Genomic DNA, 10,196 nt, shown 5'->3' with positions numbered 1-10,196 from the left:
CTGATGCCCACTTTTTTTTCCAATAATCACCAAAAAAAAAATTAGTAGAATTCTTGCCTCCCCCCCTTTTCTGAATCTTTAAATTGCCAGTAATAGAGGAACTGATTTAAGACCCTTTTGGCATAAAACCGATGATGTGTTTATATACATATTTATTACGTTCATTGAATAATTATTTAATAATATTACAGCAATCTTCTATTTTCCATTCCTCTTTCATGAATGAGCATGCACGTACAAAAGTGCAGTACTTGTAATTTGTTGATTTGTAAAATTTAGTTAGGGTTCTTTGCAAATTCAAGTTGGGCCTCACAAAAAGAAAAGAATACAAAAATTATCGCATTGATTTTTCTCTTTTGAAGCTACAATTCTTGTTTTAACATCATCTACAAAATAATTATGCTTTAAGTCAGAAACCCATGGAACTGAATACTGTTATTTGACAAAATGATTATTTATAATAAATACAAATTCATGACAGTGATTTGTTCTTACAGTTATTCTGGTTTGAAATTCTACATTATGTGTTTAGGCATGAAACCAGGATACGATACTTGTTGACGCACTATTAATAATTAGTGTCTGATTAAGATTTGTTTGTGTGCGAGTGCTCGTTTGGATATGTCCTTCCCAAAATTTGACTCACTAACTTCATACAGTAAGACATTATGAACTTACTTGCTCAGCGGAACCTATGATTTCACCATGAGCATTCTTTCCATGATGACTATTTGCACTCCTTTCTGCAGTTAGCTTCCTTCATACACTTGGAGAAAGAGCATGACACTTATAATGATATTGTTTACCCCATTTTTAAATGTTCCTTCAGAAGAAGGATGAAGGACAATCCAATTACAGAAGAAAAGAGAGAAGAGCTGCATTTATATTTCTGTTACAATAAGTCATGAATGATGAGAAAAACTATCTCCTCTGCATATCACAGTTGCAAAGAGTGTGAAAAGACTGTCTCATTCAACAAAGTTGATGAGAATATTAACATAGGACTGGGATATAATTGTACAACCTGAGATACTGGTAATTCTCTTATAAACAGAATGATATCAAATGTTCATGCTTTGCTACACAATGTGGTTAGTCAGGAGGAGTCATAAATGCTCCTTTCGAAGCAGAAGAAGCAGAAGATGACATCAGTCAGCTTGTGAGCAGTTGAATATCAGGCTCAACTGATGATATGTTTCCAACATTCAATTGGGTATAATGACCCTACTGGAGATAATGCTTTGCGTTGGGATTTACACATCTCATTAGTAACATCAAAATTTTAAATATGTCAAGAGACATATAATTTAGATAAATTGTGTGAGACCCAGATATTTAGTCCAGACCAGTCCACACATTGGTGACAAATATTTCCAATGAAAAATCTACACCAGTTCAACAAAAGTGTTTGTTAGCATACAGAGAACTAAGAAGTGACTCCTATGAGTCATACTGTCGAACAGAGTGTGAAAGATTTCATAAAGATGGGAGTTGTTCGTAAGTTCAACAAGTTGCTCGTAACTTTACAACAGGTTCAGGCTGCTCTTAAAAATCAAAGGTTGTTCATAAGTCATTCGTAAGAGCTTCATAGCAACAAAATGGTGGCTAGGGGTAGGAAGGTCTCCTTCCCCAGAGAAGATCCATTCTGGGGACTAGACGACACAAAGATAAAGAAAGCCTACAGATTTACACGACAGGGAATTAACTTTCTAGTGAACTTGATGAGAGGCGATATTCAGCCAAGAACGAACAGGAATAGATCATTGCCAGTTCTTGTACAAGTGTGCATAGCAATAATGCACTATGCTGGAGGCACTCTGCTCTGTCAAATAGCTAGATCACACAGAGTGAGCATCACGACAGTGTCGCGATGCATCCGTAAAGTGACACTGGCCCTGGTTCAACGGGGAAGTGAGGTAGGCGGTGTCTCTTGCACCTTCTTTAATTTTAATAATATTCCGTATATAGAACTCTCTCTCTCTCTCTAATATATATAGAAATATATATGAAATTGTAGTTAACCTTTGTTGGATACAGTCATTCACTGAATTGGACAAAATGCACTAACGGTTAGTAGAACTACAGTCATTCAGTCTTACTGAGTCACTGACTCTTTCTCTGAGTCTATTGTAACCACAGATGTATATAATATTAGTATTAACCTACTACATTTTCTAGTCTGTTGAAGTCCAAGGCAATATGAGCACACATTGTGACTCTGTGCCTATTACCTATAAACTCGGGGGGGGGGGGGGGGGGGGGGGTTGGGATGTGGGCAGCCATAAAAAAAGGCACATTTTGTACAACAAAAAGTGATGCCAAGTGCAGGAGCTGTCATTGGTTTAACACGCAGATGCCTCATCTGCTCCCGATTTACACCTTTTTTCCCCCAATGCCTACAACAGCCACCAGCTGCCATCCCCCCCCCCCCCCCAAATGCAGGCACACATCCAATGAATGGCAGCTCGTCCTCTAAAACCTACTACTGTAGTACTATTCTAGTATTGTACTAGAGTAGAAAGACAATAGTCAACATTACTATAACGTTAGTCTATTATTGCTAAGCTGAATACTAGCAGAATCATTATGACTACAGTCTCTTTGAACTTCTGTTCTTTGAGTATTGAAAGCAAAGATCTAGACTCTGTCTATGATCTTTTTTGGTTTAATACACTCTTCTTCAGTTTTTGCAAAGTTAAGCCCCAGCCCAGGCCAGGCCATGCGCAGAGTCTACTTAATATCAATTATTCATCTATTTCAATGCCTTGTACACTGTTAAAGTTATACAGCCGAATAAATGTAAACAAATGCGGCTATTACCAATTCGGTCGCGATCGCTCGGGGCTAGATGAGCGTGACCATCATCCTCACAGATCATACTTGTCCTGGCTGCTAGCTACGCCGGCTATCAACGGCATGCCACTAGGCCTCAGGGTTTACAGCTAGCTACAGTGGACCAGTACTACACTAGCTGTCCTATCTGTAAGAATTTAAGTTAGCACATTGATTTGAAGTAAGAGTGAAAAAAGCCAACACTTAAGATAAACTTAACTTCAATTTCTATTTCCAATGCAGTTCATCAAATTCCCAACGTGAGCTGAGGCAGACCATGTGAAGAACGAGTTCTTCACCATAGCAGGTTTCCCGAGTGCCTTGGGGGCTGTAGATTGTACACATGTGGGTTTGAACTCTGCTGTCCTCGGTGTTAATGAACATGTATTCGTCAACAGGAAGTTCTGTTGTACCATAAACGTACAAACAATGTGTGACACCAAATTTTTTCTCCTTCTTATAATTATTATTGTCTGCATAGAGGGGCCTGGGGTGTAATTTGCGAGAGGGAGCATTAGCATGCTCATTTGGAGGGGCCGGGTGGTGAATGGACGAACAAGGAACAATTCCCTCCCTTCCCCCCTTCCAAAAAAAAAAAAGAATTTATACATGTATATAATGCAAACATGACACACCCAAGTAAATGAAATAGATTAATAAGAAAGTAATTAATTACAAAAAAAAGAAACTTCTTAATTAGAAAATAAGAAATTTCAATTGGAATATTTTGATTCCTTACTTTTTTAAAGAATTGTTTGAGTAGGGATGGTATGCCAATGCAACCTGTAAAGCCCTAAAATTTCCAAAATTGTTCAATCTTATCTGTGCCTCTATTAAGACATTGATCTACTTCATATGCACACATTTTCATTTTTTTGTGTCTTCCTTTTCAGCATTTAATCATTCTTAGCAAGAAGGGGTGTGATGGGCCAGTTTGGAATTTCACATTTCTATTTATATGATATTGATTTGAATACTAACTTTATATTGAATCTTTGTGTATTTGGGATTTTTGTTTTATAATTTAGATATAATTATCTAATATAGGCCAACTTACGCTTCAATTTTGTGGTTTGATTTATGTTGTATTTTCTTTCTAATTCCTATACACTTTAATGATTACGTTTACCAAGATATTTATAACTTCAACATCATTAACTCATTCTGACAATGCTACAGGTATGTTGTAAGTATTTCCATCTCAGTGAGATATCCCACATGAAAATATCATTCTATCACACAACAATTCTTATCGAAGCTGAAAGTTTGAAATCTAACCATCCCACCATTGTTTTCCTGAAACTTTATATTTCTAATTGGAAACTTTTGAAAGGATGCATACTGTCAGGGTCACATTGAACAGGTAACCACTGTATTGTATCTGAAGGTTAATGTTACCGGTACTATGACCTTGTAGATGGCCCGGCTCTGCGCATGATGCACGAGTCCTTCAAATGAGCCATCTTGGAAGGTTTCTGCAGAACAGAGGGGAGAGTGGTTTCCTCTTAGGAGACAGTGGACATCCCCTCAGAGCCATTTTTAGAAGAACTTCAAGGTCAAGGGTATAACATTCATGATCAAATTGACACTACATCTGAAAGAAGGGCACAAATAGTTTAGAACCTGAATATGATAGCCTGTCAGCTGTCATAATTCTTGAAAAATTGCTCTGTGAAAAGTGTTTCAAAACACATATTTACATGCATTGCAATGAGGTAAATAGAGCAATTTATTTTTTCTATCATATTTTGGATTAAATTTCAAGGTCATTATTATGCAACAAAAGTGTTTTGTGGTATACTAACATTACTAAAATACGTTTTTATTTTTAAACAGACTACTGTATATATATGCTATATATGACTGAACGGCTTTGGGGGAAGCATCATGTAGTCAACATGGACAACTTCTTCACCACTGTTGATTTGTTCGAGAGCCTCCAGCAGAAACCAGAAGTGGACGCCTAAAACAGCAGACTAAGCTTGAGTTCAGAAAGCGTCTGGCGAAACGTCTCCTCAGCTCCCATGGTGATGACGGTCATGGTGACCAGAGAAGTCATACTACGTGGCACACAAACTCACAAAGAACAATTTGGTGACACATACAAATACAAATTGTAGATGCTAACTCTCAGAAGAAGACAAGCCAAACTGAAATATAAACAGGCTCAATCAACCGGAACGGTCTTACTTGGTGTTGGATAAAGTACACTAGGATTTATGGGGAGTGATGTAGGCATGGCCTGTAAAATCCAACTTGAATCACCACACTGTCACCACACGGTCACCCTGCACAATACTGCTAAGTCATATGTTGTACTCTCAAGCCATTAGGGCCTGTTCGCACAATTACGACTCAGTTATGACAGTATGAATGGTGAAGTTGAACATGAAAATACACCGTAATGTGTTGTCAGAAAAACATCACGGAAAGGCACTACTTATGAAGATCAACTGTTGCCATGAGACAGTGCACTGAAGCTTTATTGGTTTAAAGCCTGTTGGGTGGGCACCGCTTTGGAGAAAAACCTTCTCTTTTTTAAAGGGGAAGGCTAGTAACTGATCAGTGGGAATCAGTGGAAATGCTGGGAGATGATTGTTCCAATCCTAATGGGATTCATTCAAGAGTTCATTGTATATCTATTGTTGTGTGAAAATGATTTGCTAGAACGGTCTCACATTCAAGTAATGTGCAGATTAATGCTCCGTCACTGACCAGGGACGCTAACCTGGAAGCATTAAACTGCACATTACTTGAATATGAGACGATTCTGAAGCAAATCATTTTCACACAACAATAGATATACAACGAACTCTTGAATGAATCCCATAAGGATTGGAACAATCATCTCCCAGCATTTCCACTGATTCCCACTGATCAGTTACTAGCCTTCCCCTTTAAAGCCATGAAATTTCTCATAGAGAGGTTTAAACTAGACATGCAGTGAGCAAAAGCTGAAGGGAAAATTCCAAGCTTTTCTTTGATTCTTTTTTTCTTTTCACAAAGCTATGTCTGTATAATCATTTTCCATCAAAATGGCTGGTACATGTAGCGAGAATATCATACATGTCTGGGAGGCATGTTTTTTTGCAGGCATGAGAAGATGTTAGGGCAGTGCTGTAGCCATGTATCGTTGCTACACTATCAAAGACACTCCCTGTGGCGACAAAACAGAAGGCAACAAAAACTTGCAGAGATGCTAACACTTCATTATGTGAGAAGAAGAATGAAGTAAGTAATTGCTCTTTCACTATAATGAGTAACGAGTAGGCCTACTTCGATAGACAGACGAATGACCCTAAGCACATTCATCACCCCCTCACTAGAAAAGCATCTTCAATTCCCAACCATGACCCTGCCCCCCTTTTTTAAACAGATTCATTGTTTCGTGTGATTGGACTTGATTCAAGAGATTAAATGCTGGAATAAACAAACAACAACATTGCGCTTACAACTTCTTTTGACACTACAGAGACTTTTTTTAAACTTTCATTTACATGACAAGGAATAGAGTAAAACTATCTAGGTGAGTATTTCCAGTAAATTCAGGGTCATTATCCTTCTATTCTTTTGACAATATTCAGCTGTACTCTATTTTCTTTTCACTTATTTTATTTTTTCTTGCCAGTGGTTTCATTGCATTCCGATCATGTCCTCTCACGAAAATGATTACGCAATGTTTCTTGCTTGCAAAGTATCATATTTGCTTGGAATATTTACTATTAAAATGAGTTAATCATGTGCAAATCATGTTTTGTTTAAGTACTCCACACTCATTTCTTTTTTAATTAATTTAGTGTACTACTTCACACTATTCTTTGAATGAAGTCATGAAAATCATATAAAATTCAATTCCATAACATGGATATGTATGTGTAGATTGAGATCTAGAAAATTTTAGCAATTAAAACATCTATATACTCATGAGAAAGAAAATGTCAGAAAGAAAATCATTCTATTATTTTTCAATCTGTTACAGAGAAAATAAAGGTTAAGAAAAAGACAGCATTTAACATAAGATTTAGATGGCAAATATGAAATGCTTGGATGGAATAGGAAGAGAGGAATTTTGATTGTTAATATGATAACCATTTACAACAATTTGAGAGTGAAATACCACCATGTTACAGTCATGACATAAGGTGTGTCATCACACACTATACAGCGGCCGAAAACTTCGACGCGGCCGAAAACTCCCTCCGTGGAAGCGTGTCTCATTTATACCTGGTGCCATGGTAACATCTTTCACTATGGTTTCAGCGTCATATATTATGTTGATGTATTATATGCTTTCACAATTTGTGTTTATCACTTTGGTTCTGTAACTTGTTTTTAAACAAATTCGGCAAAACCGCTTAGGTGGTCGAATACTCAATCCCTTACTCTATGTAAAGTTTAGAGTAAGGGCCTACTACGAAGGAAAGAGAAAAATTGAGAAAGCTCCCGCCAGCACACACAAGACTTACCCTTTGGAGTGGCAAGAATGCTTGGAGATGTGCAAGGGCAAAATATCTAGGAACAAGTTTTTGCACCCATGGTGGTGTTGACATGTTTGCCCAACACTTATTGGATGTTCATGCTTGGTTTTGTCCAAGACACAACTGCACACAAGGGGGGAACAAACAGCAGACAGTCAGGAGGAAACATTCCTTATTTTCCAGTAGGCCTTACTTTGTAGTGGCACACCTTTGAAACCACTGATCACAACACACATTGTCAAAACTCAAAGCAGATGTCTCTTCTCTGCTAGCAGCTAGGCATGGGAGATTCGTTCATTTCCTGGACCAATTTCGTGGCATTCAACAAGAATTCTATGAGTACTCGCACATCCTGGGATTCAATGGGGCAACTGATTGGAGTCATGTTCTCATTCAAATCCTGGTGGAGAGTTTGGCCAGACATTCATGAATCACAAGGGCCAGTCATCAATTAATATTCACTCAAATCAATAAATTATACAGTAGGTACTTTAACATTAATTACAAGGTTTATTGCATTCAGTAGAGCTTCATGAAATTCCTTGCTCATGTCACGTCACATAAAACTTATTCTAAGTTTGTATCACAAATTTGATTTCTAAGACGTCTGTAATTTAAAAAATCATAAATCTGTTTACAAAAAGCCAGCTCTAAAATGGATAATACATGAATTAGTGCAATACATTTGTTATACTTGTACATGTACATGTATACTTTGAGATCTGATGATTTGTATAATCATGCGCTTAGATAGCACATTAATCAATTAACTTTATTTATTTAAAATATCTATTTTGGAATAGCTATAAATGATTATGAGTTTTGTGGCATTAAATTTCCATTAAACTGTCCTAGCTAACAGAGTTCACCTATGAAGAAGGTATGCATTCCTTCCTCGTTGTTTATTTTCCTTGGGTTGCTTCGCAACCACATTCAAGTGAACCTATAGCATATCGTAATTCTTAACCAGTCGATATTGCAATAATTGTATCTCCTGATGAATTTGAATTATAAAAATGTGTAGTTTGTAATTTGGAATTCTGAAAAATGTTTGGAATTGTCAGGAACTACCCTTCAAGAATTATCGACATTAAGTGTACCCAATTACACAATTACCATTTTTGTAACATCTTGTCAAAATGCTATAGAAAATATTACATTGTAGCTCACTTAATTTAATATCATTGAAAGTTAATCTTCCTGATTAAAAAGCTCATGGTCCATTTATAGAACTACAATATGTAATTCTTTATGTGATAAGGAGTACAATTGCTTAATCTATTTTCAGTTTTACAACATACAACATAGAATGAGATGAACTTCAATGCAGATCAAAAGCCTCCTAAAGTGGCGAGTTGAAGAACTGAACACAGATCAACTCAATAACATCACAGCAGATCGGTACAACAACACTTCGAGCATGTGGGAGTGCTACCGGAGAGCAATTCCCCCTTCTTACGTCTTCAAAGGGAAATGTAGGACACCCGATCCCACGAATGGCACAATCCCTGGGTCCAGGATGTGCATGACAGAAAGTTCGAGTAACGGAGATGTTTTCATGAACTACCTTGAGCAACACATCCTGCCCTCACTCCCTCCACGAGAAGTCAACGAATTTGTCATCACCCTGTACGACACATATTCAACGCACATTTCCATCCCTGTTATCGAATATGCCAGCTAGAGCTCATCAGATCGTGTTGTTCATGCTTCCTGCACACACAAGCCACATTCTCCAGCCACTTGACATTATACCTGCTTGAAGAGAGCCTACAGCACACAGAATGTGCCAAGTACATGCAAGCATGTCCGGGTGAAATCATCACCATATATGACGTCACCCATCTCTCCTCCCTAGCTTCCATCAGAGCCATGGGACAGGAAAACCTGAAGTCAGCTGTCAGGAAAGCAGGGGTCTCGCCCTTTAACCCCAATGCGGTAGGAATGGAGACGGCAACAAAACCAAGCCAGCTGGTGACTCTGACAAGACGGGAAGCAAGTGCCCCATTTCAACATCAGATCAGTCCTATGGGTGATGCTAGACAACTCAACAACGTCAAACGTCTGCACAAGGATTTCTGGCATCCAGGACACCCAGCCAGACCCAGCCGGCAGAAAAAGGAACTCGGCGGAAGATTACTGTTCACTTCTGTCAGTCCAGTTTGTGCATTACTGAGGATAAGATCTTCCTCAAGATTACATTGCTATGGTTACCCATTGGTGTGGCATAAGTTGTTAAGTTTCTCGTCCATTTCTCTCATTCTTCTCTCTTTTGCTTTCATTTCACTCTGTCCCTTTATTTTCACAGTACAGGCATACTTTTGAGAGTGTTGTGTTAATTTTTTATCACATGATTATCTGGTTTCCAACAATTTTGAGGCGAGTTTTTGTTGTTTTTGAGTTGATGTGGCCGTATCTAATGCACTCATTCTAATAAATGAATCTGAGGCCCCTCACTGGGTGACCAAAAGTGGACGCCCAAAACCACTGACTCAGCTGGAGTTCCGAAAGCGAATGGCAAAACTCCTCCTTTCCCCATAGTAATGATGGTAACCAGAACCATGCTGGTCAACTCCAAAACAGCTGATTTTGCTTATCAAATGCATTGTTTCCATGGCAACTGCAAGGAGCCATGGTGTAGATCGCACATAAGTTCATGGCCAACTTCACAGACAAGAATGGGGATAAGTGATTAAACTAAGGGGTCTATATGGGGAAGGGTTAACTACTAACAAGGCAAGTGCCATAATGTGTCTTGCCCATTCGCATACAAGAAATTGTACACGAATGGGATAGAACAATTAAAAAATAGGAGATATAACAGATAAAAAGAGATATAAAAGGGTAAAAATTTATGGCAAAAAAGAAAAGTGCCAAAAAACTTAA

General features: G+C 38.0%; 1 pseudogene; it reads left to right on the top strand.

Annotated features, from left to right (window-relative positions):
- The first annotated feature begins 1,598 nt into the window (after positions 1-1,598).
- Positions 1,599-9,461, top strand: LOC139710201 (putative nuclease HARBI1; annotated as a pseudogene).
- The last annotated feature ends 735 nt before the right edge of the window (positions 9,462-10,196 follow it).

Source organism: Diadema antillarum, unplaced genomic scaffold (assembly GCF_040938485.1).
Source record: "Diadema antillarum isolate AM-2024a unplaced genomic scaffold, OU_Dant_1.0 seq00001508_RagTag, whole genome shotgun sequence".
NCBI classification, from domain to species: Eukaryota; Metazoa; Echinodermata; class Echinoidea; order Diadematoida; family Diadematidae; genus Diadema; species Diadema antillarum.
Note: the sequence above shows the minus strand (reverse complement) of the source record. Positions and strands in the feature narration are given on the sequence as shown.